This window comes from Rhinolophus sinicus, chromosome 3 (assembly GCF_057876585.1).
Source record: "Rhinolophus sinicus isolate RSI-liver-muscle chromosome 3, RSI-T2T, whole genome shotgun sequence".
Classification (NCBI taxonomy): domain Eukaryota; kingdom Metazoa; phylum Chordata; class Mammalia; order Chiroptera; family Rhinolophidae; genus Rhinolophus; species Rhinolophus sinicus.
This window is the reverse complement of record NC_142503.1, coordinates 75,643,845-75,662,068: the sequence shown is the minus strand read 5'-3', so window position 1 is coordinate 75,662,068 and position 18,224 is coordinate 75,643,845.

Sequence of the window (18,224 nt, the reverse complement as noted above, 5' to 3'; positions counted from 1 at the left end):
TTCCTTTTCTTGCCTAATGAAGTACGCGCTCACACTTAGCTGACTTCTCAGCTGACTTCCCTGCCGTCTGAACTATGTCCTTGGAAATATCTCATTGATGATCTCTTTTCTGCACCAACATGAACCATCACCTGTCAGTCTACCTACTATTGGAGAAATGTACGTGCTTTTGGCACAGATCATTTGACTATCCTCAGGGGGGTTTCAGTCTCGTCCAAAATATAGACATCTCGCCAAACTTATAATTTCCAAGTAAATTCATTCTCAATGGAGGTTTTATCCAAAGTATTGCACTTGGTTGATTCTTTTCTTGTATGATGTAACTTAATGCACTTCTACTGATAAAAATACATCTACTCTCACCGTTATACTCATAATTTATTAAAAATAAGGAGTTCCCATAACTACCTAGGGGAAGACTTCATTGAGAAGATGATGCTTATGTTGAGTCTTCTAGATATCTGACATCAGTTTCTCCCTGTGCTTGGCACCCTCTGCCCACTTTATGTATCAGTCGCCACCAGCCTCACTGCCACACCTTTCTGACCCAAGCATCCTGTGTATTCTCCTGAGGCAAAGACCTGTGCAGATCCGGCTTGGCCAAAGCAGAAGTTAGAGAGGAACACCACGCATCTGGCTGTTCCAAAAGCAGAGCCCAGACTCACCACTGTGGCAGTTGCTATTGGAACGTTTCCTGACCCCGACACCTGAACCCGCTAAGCTCCAGGTGCCTTTGACACTTTCCACTTTCAGAGCTCTTTCCTTCTCAATGCATTCTAGGCCATGGTTTTCTCCAGGATTCTTTTCTTATTTATTTTCTTTCATGGATTCCTCATCATTTATTTTTGGTTTGTTTGTTTTTCTTTGTTTTCAGGAGTTTACGATTCTTTTCTGTCATTCCTAGGGATTTAGGGCAGAAGTGGATACAGCCTTGTGTTCCCAGAGCACCATCTTGATGCAATCTCCAGAGCATTCATTGTTGAATTTGTTTTTATGAGCAGTGAACTGTAAAATTGTGTGTAAAGCATGTTATAAATGTTTTCCAAGTGTTTCTGAAAGGTTTTCTCTTTAATTCTTTATATTGATATAAAGCTTCTGAATACATAATGCATTTTCACAAGAATTATCTCATTCCTTCTTAACACAACTAGTTTTCACTTTGCTCTTTTTAAATGATGTCTACTGTATGTTGGCTGATAATAAAAAATACAGTTAAAATTATGGAATATGAACTTTGTTGGATATTGTCCTAGAAAACAGGCAAAGAGATGTTTCCTTTTATCCAGATTGGAAGCTGACTTTAAAGCAGATTGAAGGAGGGAGAGCCTGGAGTCTGGAAGGTCAGGTAGGAGATTTCTGCAGTAATCTAAGCATTAACTGATGAGACCCAGGATTAAAGTGCAGGTAGAATGGACAAGCAGGTATAAGTGAGAGAAAAATTTCATAGAAACGTGATACGCATGGTAAAATGTTGGATATGATTAATGGGAAGACACCCACAAGGACGCCAAGATTTTCAGTGTAGTCTGAAGAAGGCAGTGACATCATTTGTGGAGACAGAGAACTCAAGTGGAGTGTCTTTTACTCCCCAAGTGCACACACACACTGATGCCTTGAAACACTTGCTATAAGCCTTGAATGCAGTGTAAGGTGATTTCATCTTGGACCCCATCCAAGAACGTTTATTCCTGGAAGTCCTAGAAAGATTTCATTACAACATAATTTTTCACTTACAACATGATTATGCAACTTGCATGTAATAGAAGAGTCATAAATAAGGCTCCAGAGTATTTGCCTAGCTTGCAAATTAGCCCAAAGGCCTGAAATCTGAAAGGAATTTTGGTGAGCCTATAAAGCCAAATTGATGAGAAGTAAGGATGCTGATAAAAATGTACAACGTGACCTGTGCCTTGATCCGGAATGAGTTTAGGTTCATGTTCACTGCCCCCAGAAACATTACCGGGCACTGTTAATAGTAGGATGACCTGATTTAAAAAGACTGGGAAGATAAAGTTGCCTGTGGGATGGCAGATATTTTTGGACTTCTCAGCAAGATTCCTGGAACCATTCTGTTTTCAGCATGAACTGGCTTGACCTCCTCTTTCAGTCCTTGGAAAAATAAATACCAACAGGTATGGTAGGGTAGGAAGAGGGGTGATCCAGCAGGGGCGAGACTGTGCCTGGCCCAGATCCACAGCAGATCTGGGAGCATATTCTCATTGCCCTTTTTAAGGTCTGTCCTCCCAGCTTTACCCCATGACCCCTAAGGAGCTTTGGTTTCCTAATTTATACTTAACAGCAAGAGGAGATGCTGTGGGATACAGCTGCCTGGCACACTCTCGCCTCTTGACTCAAACATTGCCTTTTTCCTTTGGCAAAAATTGTCGTTCTGAAAGCAAATTCTGTCTAAACTCATCATTTTTCTTTCTATGGATGTATCTTTCATTGCAACATTTCAATTGCGCCTGGGATTTACTTTGCCTAGCTAGAACAAATGTCTACCGAGTCCTCTGGAGTTGCTTTCTGAGTGTCTAGCTGCCAAAGACAAAAATATTTCCTCAGAATGACTCCTCCTGAGATGGAGGCTCTTCAGTGGGTGAGAGTCAAAGGAGCAAGCATGCTGTCTAAGCTTTAATTCGAAGTATTGGGGGTGACCTCTTTAACAACCTTTTTAGTCCCAGAAATCTACATTCTAAAAGTCAGCTCACAGGAGATGTTATTGAAGGCATATGGGTAGATGCCTTCATAGCATCTCCTATGATGCCTACCCAGAGCTTCAGAGTAGGAAGTAGAAGAACTTTATCTTTTTCTGATTCACTCATTCGTTTTTAAAGACATCCTTTGGCTGGTCACCCCTATGTGGACTTCACTTTGCTTCAGCTTTCTTAGTGGGAAATGGGAATGAATACGGAGGGTTTTGTGAGCATCACTGTGACGTAAAAATGTTTCATGTACTTTTATTGGTGTTGGATGCTTTAGAAATACACATTTAAAGTATAAATGTAAGGTTATGTAGGGCATTTTGCAGTAATTGTGGAGGAAGCTTGTCTATGAGTGACCATATTGAATTTTAGTCTTTTAACTATATTTGGTCTTGGCTAAGTTATGTAGTCTCTGTGAGACTCACTTTTTTCCATATGTAAAGTGAATGATTCAGACCTTATGATTTCCAAAGCCCTATTAGTTCCCAAAGTCTCTTCAGCCTTTGCTAACACTTTTTATCTAGAGTCCATTCATGAGAGTTACCCTCTTCTTCCCAGACAAAAGCTGGCTGCAGAGGCTCCCAGGAGTTGTAAGACAAGACTAGATCAGGAGATCTGGACTTGGTAGGAGAAACCTGGGCTGTGGAAAGCCCAGGTCACATAAGTACAGAAGATAAAAAGAACCTCCCTAGGAGGATTGGAAGAGGGGGGGGGGGGGGCTCAGAAACAAGGACTGTGGACCTCAAGGTCAGTGGTTCTCAAACTTAAATTTGCATCAGAATCGCCCTCCAGGTGATTTCTGGTCCCACCTCCAGAGTTTCAGAATCGGTGGGTCTGGTGTAATGCCTGAAAATTTAATTTCTACCAAGTTCCCAATGATGCTGATGCTGCTTTTTCTGGGGACCTCCTTTGAGAGCCATTGCTTGAAATCGTTTTCTCATTTTTAGGTGTTGTAGCCTAAAGGTGAGTGTTTTTGTTCGAAAGTGGATTCAACTAGTAGAGGAGCAAATGGGTCATTTTTGCGTGTCCTTTACGTTAATTCCAGGCTTGGTATTGAAAGAAACTGCCACTTGGGACAGTGACAACTGTCACTGCCTGTTGCTTTTATGTGTTACAGGAAGGTCAGCAGCTTCTCATTCTTCTCTGTTGCCATCCAAAGGACAGTGAAAAACAGCGCATGCAGTAATTTATTTTTCCATTCAACAAATATTTTATTGAGTTCTTATTATGTTCCACTTACTTTTCAAGAAGCTGGAGATCTAGTGATGAATGAAATAGACAAAAAAATCTGTCCACTCATGGAGTTGGCATTCCAGAGTGTGGTGAAGAGAACTCCATTCTAGGAATTCCCCTTGTCCCAAGTAAGACAGTTTAGTGAACAGATATTTTTATCACTCACCTGCTCTGCATCCAGCACTCTAACATAGAGCTGAGGCTAGGTAAGAATAGCATACCATCCACACACTCAAGAGGCTTAAGGTTAGGTGGGCTAGTAAGGCCAACACGTACCTAGCTACTAGAGTTTGATTCAGGGAGTGCGTAGAATTCTGCGTTGTTCACTAAGTGCTAAACTATGTAACGCTAATTTTAAGGCCAGTAGGTCAGAACCCTCATTCAGGCTGAAGAACTTTCAATTTGGCTTTTCAGTTCTGCCCTCTCCTCTGTAATGAGCATCGCTTACACTCACAGTGAAGCTACACAGCACCACACAGTTTTGCTCTCCATGACCCCAGAGCCTGGCCTTGTTTCTGCCCAAATAAACTTATGGATGTAGTGATCTCTGTGTCTGCAATGTGGGGGTGACAATCCCTTGGCCGTTTTCATCTACAGACTCCCACACTTAGTCTTGGCGCTCTCAACCCTGCTTTCCAGGGAAATGTGCAGGCCAGCTTCCATTTGGAAATCCTGCACATGCGCTCTGAATTCCGTGTAAATTTCCTATTACAGCTGTGTTTTATCATTGTGCAGCAATATTTAACTAGCATGTTTCTATAAACAGAAAAAATTGAGGTAAAATTACAAAGACACTAAACTGAAATATACAGAAACAAAAGCAACTTAAAATTAAGAAATACCAGAGTTGATATCAAACTTGCAAAAACAATGTAGCACACAGTAGATAATAACTATAGGTTGTTTCAACCGAATCTGTTCCCCGTACGGTCTCTTTTTGTCAGAGGGAAGCTGAAAAAAAGACACAAACTTAAGTTTAAAGGTTCTCTCAATAACTCTGGAACAAATCATCGAATCCATTTCATTTTTTTGTCATTTTCATATCATAAAATGGGTAAATTTGAAGGCCTTGACAATCAACATGGTGATCCCTTGGGTATCAACAGGCCCCGTCAGGTAGTTGCGCTCAGGGTGGACTGTGTTCCTTCTAGTTAGTAAAGGCAGCGTGGAGAGCTGTTAAGAACACAGCTCGGGAATTCAGACTGAGGTTGGTGACAGTCAAAACCTTTATTCTTAATCACCCCCTTACTTCTTCAAACACGGTCCTTGACACAGAGCACCAAAGTCCAAGGCAACTGTGTGAGAAAGAATTCATGTCTTAGGAGCCTTCATGTAAGAATAAGTTTGCTTGTTTGGTTGCCTTAGGTATGAAAAGGGCATTGAGTGCAAAACAAGACGCATGGGACCGATTGTGGCTCGGACACTCCCTGTGTGACGCTCTGAGTATCAGTATCCTTTTCTGTAAAGATTTGGCTTTAAGAAAAAAAAATCTGCGTTCATATTTGATATCCCCTCAAAAACAGGGATGACACAGCTAGATGCAGTAACCCTCTGGGGGATCATCTCTGTGGGCAGTCAGCATCGTAAGGGGAAACAACCCAGATTCTCCACCTTGCTTCCTCCTCCTTCTGTGACTAGTAGCATGCAACTAGCAAGAGAGGAAGGAACAAAGAGGAGGCCTCTCCAGCTGGTACTCAGCCAATTAACCAAAGCTGGTTCACACGAAGTCTGTTCTCATTCAGGTCCTGGCCAATAACACAGAGCAAAGTGGATAACACAGGACTTTTGTCTTTTTACAAACATAGTTTTCTTTCACCTTTCTTTTCTCTTCCAAGCTGTTTTTGGCATTCAATGTTACCTGATTTCACCTGCATAAAAGCACTTCTCAGGGGGAACGCCTCGTGCAATTTGTCCTCATTCTGCAACCGCTAGGGGTGGCCTTGCATGTGGGGTGAGGATGGCCTGTGTCTGAGGTGTTTTGCTTCTGAAATCCTAATGAAATCAGCCTTCTCCAAGAATGTCCTCGAATCCCCTGAAGGCTCTTAGATGTTGCCTTTTGCATTTAGCTATTTACATTAGCAAAGACTGTTGTACAAACAGGCGCTGGCGGCCTGTCTGTCAGGGCCCTGCTGGCTTCACTTCAGAGAAGGACTCAGAAGTGTGAGTTAAATGAGCCCAGCAGGCGTTTAACCTCTGGGTCTGGAAAAATCCGGACTCAAGGACTGATTTGGGAGTTGGGATGGCAGACCCATTTGGTCAAGACGCTGAAGCTCCTCAAACCAACGCTAATAAAAATAATGATGATTGGCGCTGATGTGGAAGTTACTATGTGCCAGCGAGTGTTCCAGTAATCCTCAGAGCAGCTTGTCCTGTAGACACATTGTATGCCTATTTTACATCCATGGAAACTGAAGCACAGGGAAAACATCATGACCAAGGTCCCAGAACTAGAAGTGACACAAGGGTGAATGCATGTGGTCTGTCTCCAGATCCTGTGCTTTTACCCATGATTCCACGTGACCCTGTGAAAATGTACTTCGTATAGATGTATAATTCGGATAGATGCTTTTTGCAACAATTTAGTAATACCTGTTAAACATTAATTAACTCATTCAGCAATTCCACTTATTAATGTCTACCTTAGAGAAACGTAGTCACTCATTCAGGATGAGGCGTTGGTCCTACCATGGTTTGCATTGGTGAAAAAAATGCAGCAACCTAAATATCCATGAACAAGCAACAGTTCTCATCCTGTGGAATAACACATAGCTATTAAGAAAGGATGAGGCACATTATGGAGAGATCTTTAGGGTCCATTATTGAGTGATAAAGCAAGTTGCAGAATGAAACAAATGGTATGATATTATTTATGTAAAAAAAAACAACCCAAAAGCAATGCTGCCTATTTTCTCTGCATATCTCTATAGGTGTGAAAAGATCTGGAAGGATACTTGCAGAATACTAACAGTGGTTACTTCTGAGAAGAAGTAGAAAGGAGAGGTCAATGAGATGGCAATCAGAGAGGTCCTGGCCTTTTGTGTGAAGTGTTCTTTTTTTCACGTTCTAGTCTTCATTTTCATTTTTAAAATTTTAATGTTTTACTTCTACAACGAACAATAAATAGAAATAGAAATTGATAGATGGATAAACATATAAATTAATCAAATGTACTTTTAATGTAGTATTTCAGCTCTGGAAATTCCCAACAGGAATTTAGAATCACAAGATGATGGGGCTAGAAGGGATCCTAGAGATTTTCTAGTCAAGCCCCGCATGTTTCACTGATGAAGGTGAAGCCTAGGAAGATGACGTAGCTTGTCTACGCCCCCCCCAGAGAGTCCTCATCACACTGAGCCTGAGATAGAAGCCTTCTGACTGTGGACGTGCTCACACCCCTTCCTATGAGCTCATCAGCCAGTGCTCTACTGGTGAGCCTGCAAGGTGCTGCCTGACGCAGCCCAGGGGATGGCGGGCCCTTGCTTGGTGAACCTGGGGTATGTGCTCTAACAGCCCTAAGCACCGAGAGCTGCTGAGACCTCCAAATGAAACAGCCTCTGACCAGATTTTTCACAGACTTTCTGACAATTCTCCCACATGCATATTCATCATGAAGGAGAGTGTTTCTATATTTGAAACTATTTTTTGTTTGTTTGTTTGTTTTGGGTGGCTGTGTGGCTTGGATTTTTGTTTTTAATTCTTCTTGGAGAATAAAGAGAAGGAAAAATCCTACATTGCTAGCAGCTTATGCAGCCTCCCCAGAGGTGTGAGATATAAACACAGTCTGTTTCCTGTATGGCTTTCCCAAGGGCACTGAAAATGTGATGAGATTTAATTGGCTGTTCCGTGTCTTCAGTGCCTTGGTAAAACAGCAGACACAATCATGAGATGAGAAAGAGCATCTGTGGCTGAATCATGGAGCATGGGAGCAGATCGGGAGAAAAGAGCAACCTCCACGTGCAGTTCAGACCTCCGGGAGGAGATCTCTGTGAGGCTGTGTACCTTAAAACACAAAATCAGTGTTTAGGAAGTCCGTATTGGGAGGGGCCACTCTTTACTGCCCATTTATACACTTTTCTCCCTGCAAAATGCAGTCCCAGCCTAGGAATCTTGGCATATTTCAAAGAAAAATAACTGGTTGTTTTCAAAGGAAGGAATAGTAATAATAGTTAACTAACTTACTGAGAGTTTATTTCTGTTAAAGACCTTTTTGTTTTTTAATTAAGAAGCTGTATTTTTCAGGGCAGTTTTAGATTTATAGAAAGTCTGAGTGGAAAGTACAGACAGACATGCCCAATATCCCCTTCTTACAAATCTCTTTCATTCCTATGGTACATTTTTTACAATGGATGAGCCAAACTGATACATTATTATTAACTAAAGTCCATAGTTTATATTAGGGTTCTCTCTTTGTGTTGTATATTCTCCAGATTTTGATAAAAGTGTAATGATAAGCAGCCACTGTTTTAGTATCATAATGAATAGTGTCACTACCCTAAAAATCCCCTGTGTTCCACCTATTCATGCCTCCTGCCCCCACCCCTAAACCCCTGCCCACCACTGATCTTGTCCCTGTCTCTATAGTTTTGCCTTTTCCAGCGTGTCATATCATTAAAATCTTACAGCAGACCTTTATTATTAAAATTACAGTTTTTGAGGTAAATTCACCCTTTGTAGGTATGTAGTGCTATGAATTTTAACAAATGGGTGCAGTAGTATAACCACCACAACAGTCAAGATATACAATGTTTCCGTCACCCTAAGCAGTTCCTCATGCTGTATTAAGTTCTTTATATGCAATTTCAATCCTCACTACAAACGTCTGAGGAAGGCATTCTTCCTATATCTAAGGGATCTAAGCACAGAGAGGCATAGTGATTGGCTCAGGAGCACACCATGACTGAAGGAGCAGAGCTAATATTTGAACCTTGGTGATCTGAGTCCGGCCCACATTCTTAGTGCCTGGTTGTTGTATCATAATGTCCTGCTTGTATGCTCCCAAAACAAGGGCACTGCATTGCATCATAGATCATAGTACTATAAAGAAGAAGCTCCTGATTTATTAGAAAATAAATATGTGCCCCTTCCCCAAATGGAAATGGCTTTCTCAATGTCCCGAAGTGAAGAGTAGGAGGGAACCAGAAAGATCTCAACTTTAAACAGGACCTTGAGAACGTACTTTACTCATAATAGGCACTTCAGAAATGTGTCTTCACTTGAACTGAGGTTTATTCAAATTCTCAAGAGAAGTGATGACAAGCCCGGATGACTGTACGTCTGAGGAGCTCTGAGGCACTGCCCATCTCTAGGCTTTGCCTCAACTGCTCCGCGGGTCAGAACGCTGTGAAGAAATTCTGCCAGTAGCAGCTGTAGGGTAGCAGCATAACATTATGATAAAGTGCTGTTTAGGTTTTTGGCTTGACAGTAAGAGATACAGAGAAATAGATGACTACATATGTGAAAGTGGAAAAATTACACAACACTGCCTTTCTTCCCCCCTCCCCGCCACCTTTCACCGGCCAACCACTTGGAGAAGGAGTCTTCCTGTTGCTAGCCCATCCCCAAGGTGATCTCTAGAACTCCTGTCTCCTGAATGAGAACTCTTTAGCAGATTCCCTGGCTTCTCCAAAGAAGAAATCCTTAGGCAAGGATTCATGGCTTACAGGACACGAAGTCTTTATCACAAATAGTGTGGGGAGGAAGTCTAAAAAGAGGTTCTAAAGTCTCTGACAATATATATATAAGCAGATAGTGATGGCTTATTGTATAACCCCTCAGTATAGCTGTAACTTTCTGTTTCTCTTGAACTGAACTTGTCCTAAGCCAGAGCTGAAGTAATCAAAGAGGTTTCCTCTTTAAGCGATAGATGTTGGAGTTAAAATTAATGTATTAAGCAACACTATTTGTTAGTTGGTTACTATCAGGGAAGACATGCAAAGCTGGAAATGGGAAGGAGTATAATTAACAAACTCTCCAGCTCTCCACTAGCTCATAGACTAGATAAAAAGTGGCCGGCAAGGAACTTGACAGTAACCAGGTGCTCTAGGCTTAGGACAATAGCAGTTCAGGGAGAACATTCAATTAGGGACACTAGAGTGTCTGCAGAGAGCTTCATGGAGCTTGACCACATCATAAAGGATAAGCAGGATTTAAGTAAGTGGCTGGTGCATAGAATGCTGTCAATAAATATTAGTTGAATAAAAAGGGAAGGAAAACCCATATTTCATAGGTGGAACAGTATAGACAGAGGCACAGAGGTGGAACTGAGCACGGTCGGCCAGAATGAGACAAAAAAAAGAAGTGGAACTTAGATGTGATGGGTAGAGTAGCACTAGAGTGTAGTGGTCCAGAGGGAAATGACATGTACCGACACCTTCCGTGTGTCGTACACCACAATAAGGGTCACTTATCCCACTTGAGTTTCACATCAATCTCCGTATATCAGTTCTTACCATCTGTGTTTCATACAGGTGACTAAACTTCCAGCACTAAAGAAATTTGCTCAAGGTCAGACACATAGCGATTAATAGAGAAGTAGTTCACACCCTGTGCTCACATCCTGTTTTTTCTACTCTGTCATATGCTTTCCTAGGGGATGGATTTGGGGCTAGTGTGATAAAGCCTAGACACCCTCTATCCTCAGTTCTTGAGGTGAAAAAGGGAAAGGTAACGATTTAGGAAAGTGCTCAGAGTGTTACAAATTCAAGAGGGTAGTAAAGGATGAAAATGGAAGTAATGGGCCCAGCGAAAAATGCTGAATTGGTTAGTGGCAACAATGGCAGAAAAGACAAGTATAAAAGTTACTTGAGACAAACCAAAGCAACATGACTTAAGGACAGGTTAGACATAAGTGATGAGGGGGTGGCGGGGAGAAGCTCAAATTAAACATAAGATTTGTGGGCTGACAGAGTAGAAAAAAGTAGAAAGAAAAGATAGTCCTGGGAAATAGAATCATGTGGGTGAGGGAACGAAGATGACAAGCTCAGTTTGGGACATGTTGATTTGGCAATGATAGCCGGAGACATAAGTGGAAATATGCTGCAGGCATCTGAAAATATGAGTCTAGCCAAAGATCAGGCTGAAATATAAAATTGGAAGCCTTCTGCACTGAATAAAGTCATGAGTCCATCAATGGAGGAAGTGTGGAACAGAGCTTTGAATCATACCCACAACAGGAGACAGAAAGACAGAGAGAATCCAGGAAAGATCCTACATAGTGAGTAGGTGGAGAAGTGAAAGGACAACAGAGATATAGATAGATGAGAGAGAGATAGATAGATAGATAGATAGATAGATAGATAGATAGATAGATAGATAGATAGTCAGATAGATAGTCAGATAGATAGATAGATAGATAGATAGATAGATAGATAGATAGATAGATAGATAGATAGATAGATAGAGAATTTGTCATGAAGAGACGGTAGACAGTTTAAAGGAAAAATGATTAGCTCCCAACACTGCCAAATGATGTAAAGATAATGTATTAGTTAGGATACTGGCTGAGCTTCTGTAACTGAGAAATAAAAATGGCAGCATTAAATGGTTCAGGGCTGGTGCGGTGATTCCACAAGCAGGACAGTCGTACAAGCAGGACATTACGATACTACATCAGATTCCCAGGCTCCCTTCGCCTTACTGCTCTGCCTCCTTAGCACTGGGTACAGTGGACTAAATGTTTGTGTCCCCCAGATTTATATATCAAAATTCTGACCCTACTCCCCCCAAAGTGATGGTATTAGGAGGTGGGGACTTTGGGAAATCATTAGGTAAGAGGTAATTAGGGATTAATACCCTTATAAAAGGGACCCCAGATAGATTTCTGACCCTCTTTCCACCATGTGTGGATTCAATGAGAAGACGGTAGTCTGAGACCTGGAAGAAAGCCTTGCCAGAGCACAACCATGCTGGTACCCTGATCTTGGACTCCCTGCCTCCAGAACTGTCAGAAATAAATGTCTCTTGTTTATAAGCTACCCAGTCCTTGGTACTTTGCTAAGGCAGCTTGAACTGACTAAGATACTGGGTTTCCTTATGATCTAAGTTCGTTCCTCTTCTTCCTGCTGTCACATTTGTATTCAAGCCTACAGAAAGTATGAAAGGGGAATGGGAAAGGCCTGCCTTAGAAGTTGCACACACCAATTTATATCCTCTGGCCATTCCTGGTTACGAGGAAATCTGGGAAATGTGCCCAACTGAATTTCAACCTTTTAACTGTGTAATAAAGGAAGCATACCATGTTTCCTCAAAAATAAGACCTAATTGGAAAATAAGCCCTAGCATGATTTTTCAGGATGACATCCCCTGAACATAAGCCCTAATGCATCTTTTGGAGCAAAACTTAATATACGACCCAGTCTTGTTTTCAGGGAAACATGGTAGATATTGGGTGGCCACTGATGACAAGGACAGAGAAATTATTATCTTTGCCACCATGAGTGGAAAAGATAATAATTCAGAAAAAACCCTTGAATTTGATGAGCTATTGGCTACTACAAAAGCCTATTGAACTTTTCTTCCTGCCTCCAATTTTGCTGTCTTCCAATCCATTGTCCTGCTGCAATTGGAAGTGATTTTCTAAAGTATCATTCCTCTGCTTGAACACGTCACTGACTTCTCAGTATCTTTAGGATAAAGTCTAAAACTCTAAGCATAGCTAGGCTTTCGTGATTACCTACCTTTGAAGAATCACCTGTCTCTGCTCTTATCCCTCACCTAGCCTATTACACCCACATTCTCCCTCATTCAGTTTCTTCCACTGACTGGAATGCAATGTGAATCTCCTGCCCCACTGAGGCGTTGAATTTCCCGGTCCCTCTTCTTTGTATGCTCTCCCTGACTTTGCCTGGATTCCCCTTGTCATCCTTCAGACTAGGTACCATGTCCACTAGGGTACTTTCACTGACCTTCCAGTACAGAGTTCTGTGCCATATCTACGTGTTTCTGAAGTATCTTGCATGTACTATTTATTTAACTTTGCCTTGTAATGCTTGACCTCTCAGTGTCACCCACTAACTTCTCGGCACCTTGAGGAAAAAGGTAACCCCTTATCCAAATTTGTGCACCTAGAGGTTAGCACAGGGCCTGGTGCAAAGTAGGAGATCCAAAAGTATTAGTTGAATGACAGACATGCATAACTCTAATGAGAGAAAGTCTCAAAAGCTATTATTTATCAAAGCAAGCGAGAACACTTTGGATTTCCTGCCCATTTACTACTGTTTCTTAAGCTCAGGCCCTTCTGCTACCTAATGAGCGACTGGCTAAAATGCTGACAAATGGCAAAGAAAATGAATTACTTTGACAAGGATCATTAGAGTGGGGCATTCATTTTACAACCTGAAACATTGTTGGATGTCATGATTCCATGGCTCAGAGTTAGTTGGATTGTTTTTGGCAATCCCCATTTCAAGGGAGGGAAAATTGCCTCTTGTAAAGGAAGCATCCACAACCCACTATTTAGCAGAGCTGTAAGAGCTTATTTGCTTATTACCATGGCAACCACCAGCCCAACACTGCACGTTAGTATACTTGTCTAGACAGCACCAAATTCATCATTGCATCCTCTTTTGTATGCCTGATTTTAAACAGGCAGGTGTGGATCCAAGGTGCTACTGGGAGAGAAAAGATTTTTCTCTCCATGTGGGCAAATGAGAGTGCTGAAGGCATCCTGTGAGCATCTAAATGGCTAGCCTTGAAATCTGCTCTAATTTGAAAGCTCTAGCATTTCGTCTGTGTTTTTCTTTTGAAATAAAATCTTACTAGAAATAAAGAACTAGAAATACATCCATATGGCCTGCCAACTGTGTCTAAAAATAGTTCATGTGAAACAAAGCTCACTAACTTTTAAATTTATGACAAACTGAGAATCAAACATGTCTTTTAATTTTATCTCTCTGTCCTTGTCATCAGTATTTGGACATGGACACCCAAAGCCATAAAGGAGATATTTATTGACTTAGAGTATTTGTAGTGTTCCCGTCGAGGGAGGAATTTGGGTCAGACCAAACTGTCCAGACCCAGTCCCTCGAGCCTTGCTCAATCTCGGGGTCAGAGCATTCCTCAAACAGAGCCCTTCCTGAGACTTGGTGGTCTTAATCTCTGACAATGCTGTAAAATCCACCACCAAGTATCCTCCAGGACTATTTTGGAATAGAAGACCTAGAAAAGACACATGTATATTTATTTCCCCTCAGAATTGATGCAACCACTGGTTTTAACTAGTTTAATGAATATGAATAGAAACTTTGAATTATATTTGTACATGGTTAACTCTGTGATGGGTGAATGTGTGTGCAATTTGTTCTAATTTCATAGTAAATAACTGGGGTTAGGCAGGGACATTTGGCCCAGGCTTCCGACTCACAAAGGGCAGCAAATTTAGAAATTTGACCTTGTCTTCAAACAAACATATACAAAGAGTCAAGAGACGTGCTGACAGGATTGGAACCAGATGGCATTCATCATACACCTTTAAACTGGGTCCATTACTGGACCATACTGCTTTGCAGAGCACTATGAGATGTTATAGTTTATAAATCCCATCATTATTGCATAGAGAGTAAAATTATATCACATTGATTTGCATGTGGGAAAAGTATTGGTTTGTTAGATGTTAATATTTAACGTGGAATACAAAACATGTTTGTCATGTCCTCATTTTTAAAAATACATCAATAGTCTCATGAAATGGAAGATGCTGCATCTGTCTCACGACTGAGAAGCCCCTGGGGTGAGGCATCACCTTTATTAGCATTTTGTACCCCAAGTCTTCTTGCTCCACTTATGACATTTACTGGATGCTTAATAAAACATTAGTTTAATTAACACGTGAATGAATGCACCATGAATATGAATAAACACATTTTGGTTTCTAATCAAGTTCTCTTAAATTACATCCAGATAGCTGTTATATATGCCGTAGGCACAGTTAGCTAATGAAGAAATGTCATACGCAGGGAACATGCTCAGGTGTTACTGGTATCATCTCGTTGAGCTGGACAGCCAGAGAGTCATAGAAAAAAACACTAAAACATCACTGATTGGGAAAAATCAGGGGAAAAGTAAATGCATATTAGTGAAAAGTGAAGTGCAGAATATTTTTTCAAAGACATAAAATGTTATTCTTCTCAAGTTAATGTAGCTTAGAATAGACTATGGTCTAACAGATGTTAAGCTAACTGTGTAAATAATACATAATAAAAGCAAAAAGCCCTCTGTATTCATTTCCTATGACTGTTGTAACAAATTACCACAAATTTAGTACCTTAAAGTAACATCAATTTATTCTCTTATAGTTCTGGAGATCGGAACTCCAAAATCGGTTCCACTGGGCCCAAGCCTCCTTCTGGAGGCTCTGAGGGATAATCCGGTTTTTGTTTGCTTGTGTGTGTGTGTGTGTTTGTCTGTTTGTTTTTGCCTTTTCTATCTCCTGGAGGCCACCTGCATTCCAGAAGATAATTCTTGACTCACATCACTCCAACCTCTTGCCTCCATCATCACATCTTTTGCTTCTTTCTTTGAACTTCTTGCCTCCCTCTTACAAGGACACTTGTGATTACATTTAGGGCTCATATTGGATCTCCTTTTTTCAAGATCTTTAACTTAATCATATCAGCAAATCTTTTCTTTTTCTTTTCTTCTTCTTTTTAACCACATAAGGCAACATTCCCACGTTCCAAGGATTAGGAGTGGAGATCTTTTGGGGCCACTACGCAGTTTACTACACCGGGATTCCTTTTTGTTATCTGCAATCAGGAGGTTGTATTAAAGTAGTTATTCCCAATCTTTTCAATATTTTTATGGTAAAAAAATTCAAGTCCTACCCTTTCCATCCCTTTTTGCCCACTCCCAGCACACACACACACACCACACACACACACACACACACACACACACACACACGAGTGGGTAAGAGGACGGATTCTGTAGTCAGTCTGCCTGGCACAGTATCTGCTCTTCGCTTACTAGGTATGTGATCACAAGCAAGTTACCTTACCTTCTTGTGCCTCAGTTTCACCATCTGTAGAATAAGGACAAGAATAGCACCTCCCTCTTAGAGTGGGGGCGTGGCTTAAATTGCAGTAGTTAAAACATGTAGTGTGCTTTGATTGTTTAATAACTGTTAGCTGTTAATGCTCTCATTTAATCTATAGTCACTCATACTTCTCTCTAACTTCTGTAAATTCAAGTAGCCCAGCCAAGAAAGAGACAACATAAATAATGAGAACATTTACTCTTGCTGTTCTATTCAGTTAGTGCCCGAAAGGGAGGGTGAGAAGGGAAGATGTGACTCACTGTCACTCAGCCAATCCCAGCGCCCCTGGTCCTGAGCTGCCATCCTCCCCTAGTGTAAGCATCTTGCAGCCCTCAGTATGATTCTAGAATTTTCATAGCTGTGGTGTTTGAATATTGCCCTTGTAATGCAAGCTAATTTGCAACTGTAAAGAAGTGCTCTCAAGTAAAGAAAAGAAACTGGCTCCAAGGAGAGGGAAGGCCGTGTTCTATCAATTGGGACATACCTGGAGCTTTTTGGCAGAGCTTCTTCCCAATGGGTTTTCAAGGGTAACTTTCGCTGTTCCCAGCTTGACTTCTGATCCCCACAGAACGTCATCCCTGCAAAAGATGCGACTCCTTAGTGTAATTACGGACTCCTGGACTCTCTCCAGGAATTCTTGTTTGGGAAATGCTGTGAAGTCTCCACTAACCAAATTTCTAGGGCTTTGATTTTAATCATAAATTTGGGGGCACAGACACATTTTCCCCTAGAAAAACAAACATCAAGAAATTTCAATAACAGAAGAGCATTATGAGTGCAGTTAAGCAGAAACTAGCATTAACGTCATCACCTGTTAAAGGAATGATGTAAAGGTGATATGAGCTGGTATGTAAAAGCCAACAAGAACTGATCTGTACTCAACAATGACATTTAAGAGCAACAATATGACCACATCAGAGTTTTTCATCCAGAGGCCCCTGGGTATGTCAGGGCTATATCACAGAGTGCTAACCAGAGAGGCTTGTCAATCAACACATCTTTGACATTGGCCTTCCAATCCTATCAGCTTCAAAAATCATGAAACTTTAGCCATTAGAAAAATTTGAAATGTGAACTCCAACCCAATAGTCTCTTGCTTCTATTCTGCTTATTGCCCAGAGCATGAATTTCTACTTATTCTGGATCTCAGAACCCTATGAAACTCTAAAACCTCCCATGAAGAAGAAATGCATATCCACACTTACATAAACAAGCTTCTACACGTGATTCAGGAGTGTACCCTAAGGTGGGGGTGGGGGGAACCCCAGGGTTAAGAACCTCCCACAAGAATGCAAGACCTTTTCTCATGAAGTCCCTGTCTACCTGTCTAGTCTCATTTCTAGACGTTATCTCTCCCACCACAGCCATATCATGGTGTATCAGGCTACCTTTTGTGCCTGCCCTCAGATCCCATTGGTTCACCTTTTATTCCAGCGACTGCTGCAGTGCCCAGCTTCCTGCAGGTGTAACGTGACAATACTGCGCTTCAGCTGTGGCTCTTATCTCTTGCTTTCTGCCCTGAGACTTTTCTGGAAGGAAAGCAAGGATGCTGTTGAGAACTTTCTTGACATTATCACAGCTGCAAACCTGAGAGTACACAGTCGTTAGCCATCCAGGGGCAGCCCCTGACTGGTGCAGGACAGGAGATGATAGATAACCACTCCCATTTTCCAGCCGGCAGTAGACGGTTCTGAGGTGTATTTTACATAGTTCCTTGGAGAGTCCCAGCAAGATTGTACACAGTAGGGTCTGACTTGATACTACACTTTTTATTGGCTTTTCCCCTGTTCTTGCTTCACTCTTCCCTGACTTCTAGATCTATTTCTTGAAATCATGTCCCCAAACAAACGACATATATGCAAACCCTTGTCTCAGACTCTGCTTTTCAGGAGAAGCTCAAGCTCAATTACACAGAAACTACACAAAACAACTTCTGGCTCTACCTTTTCTTTGCTGTACCTTGTGCCTAAAATACCTTTCCTCTTTTCTAGTTGGCAAATCTCTTTATCTTTCAAACCCTTGCTCAAATGTCATCTACATCAGAGGTCAAAGACTAGATTTCATTTGTAGACATATTTTGTTTGGTCCACGTAATTTTTCCTATAAACATTACTATCTATACTTGTTTATACGTTTATTTTCTTGGCTATGTCCTTTGGCCAAGAAATAGAATCACTGTGTCTTATTTATCTCTGTATATCCATATAGAGGCAGTTTGTCAACGTTGGATAAAATGTTGTTGACCATTGAATGGACGG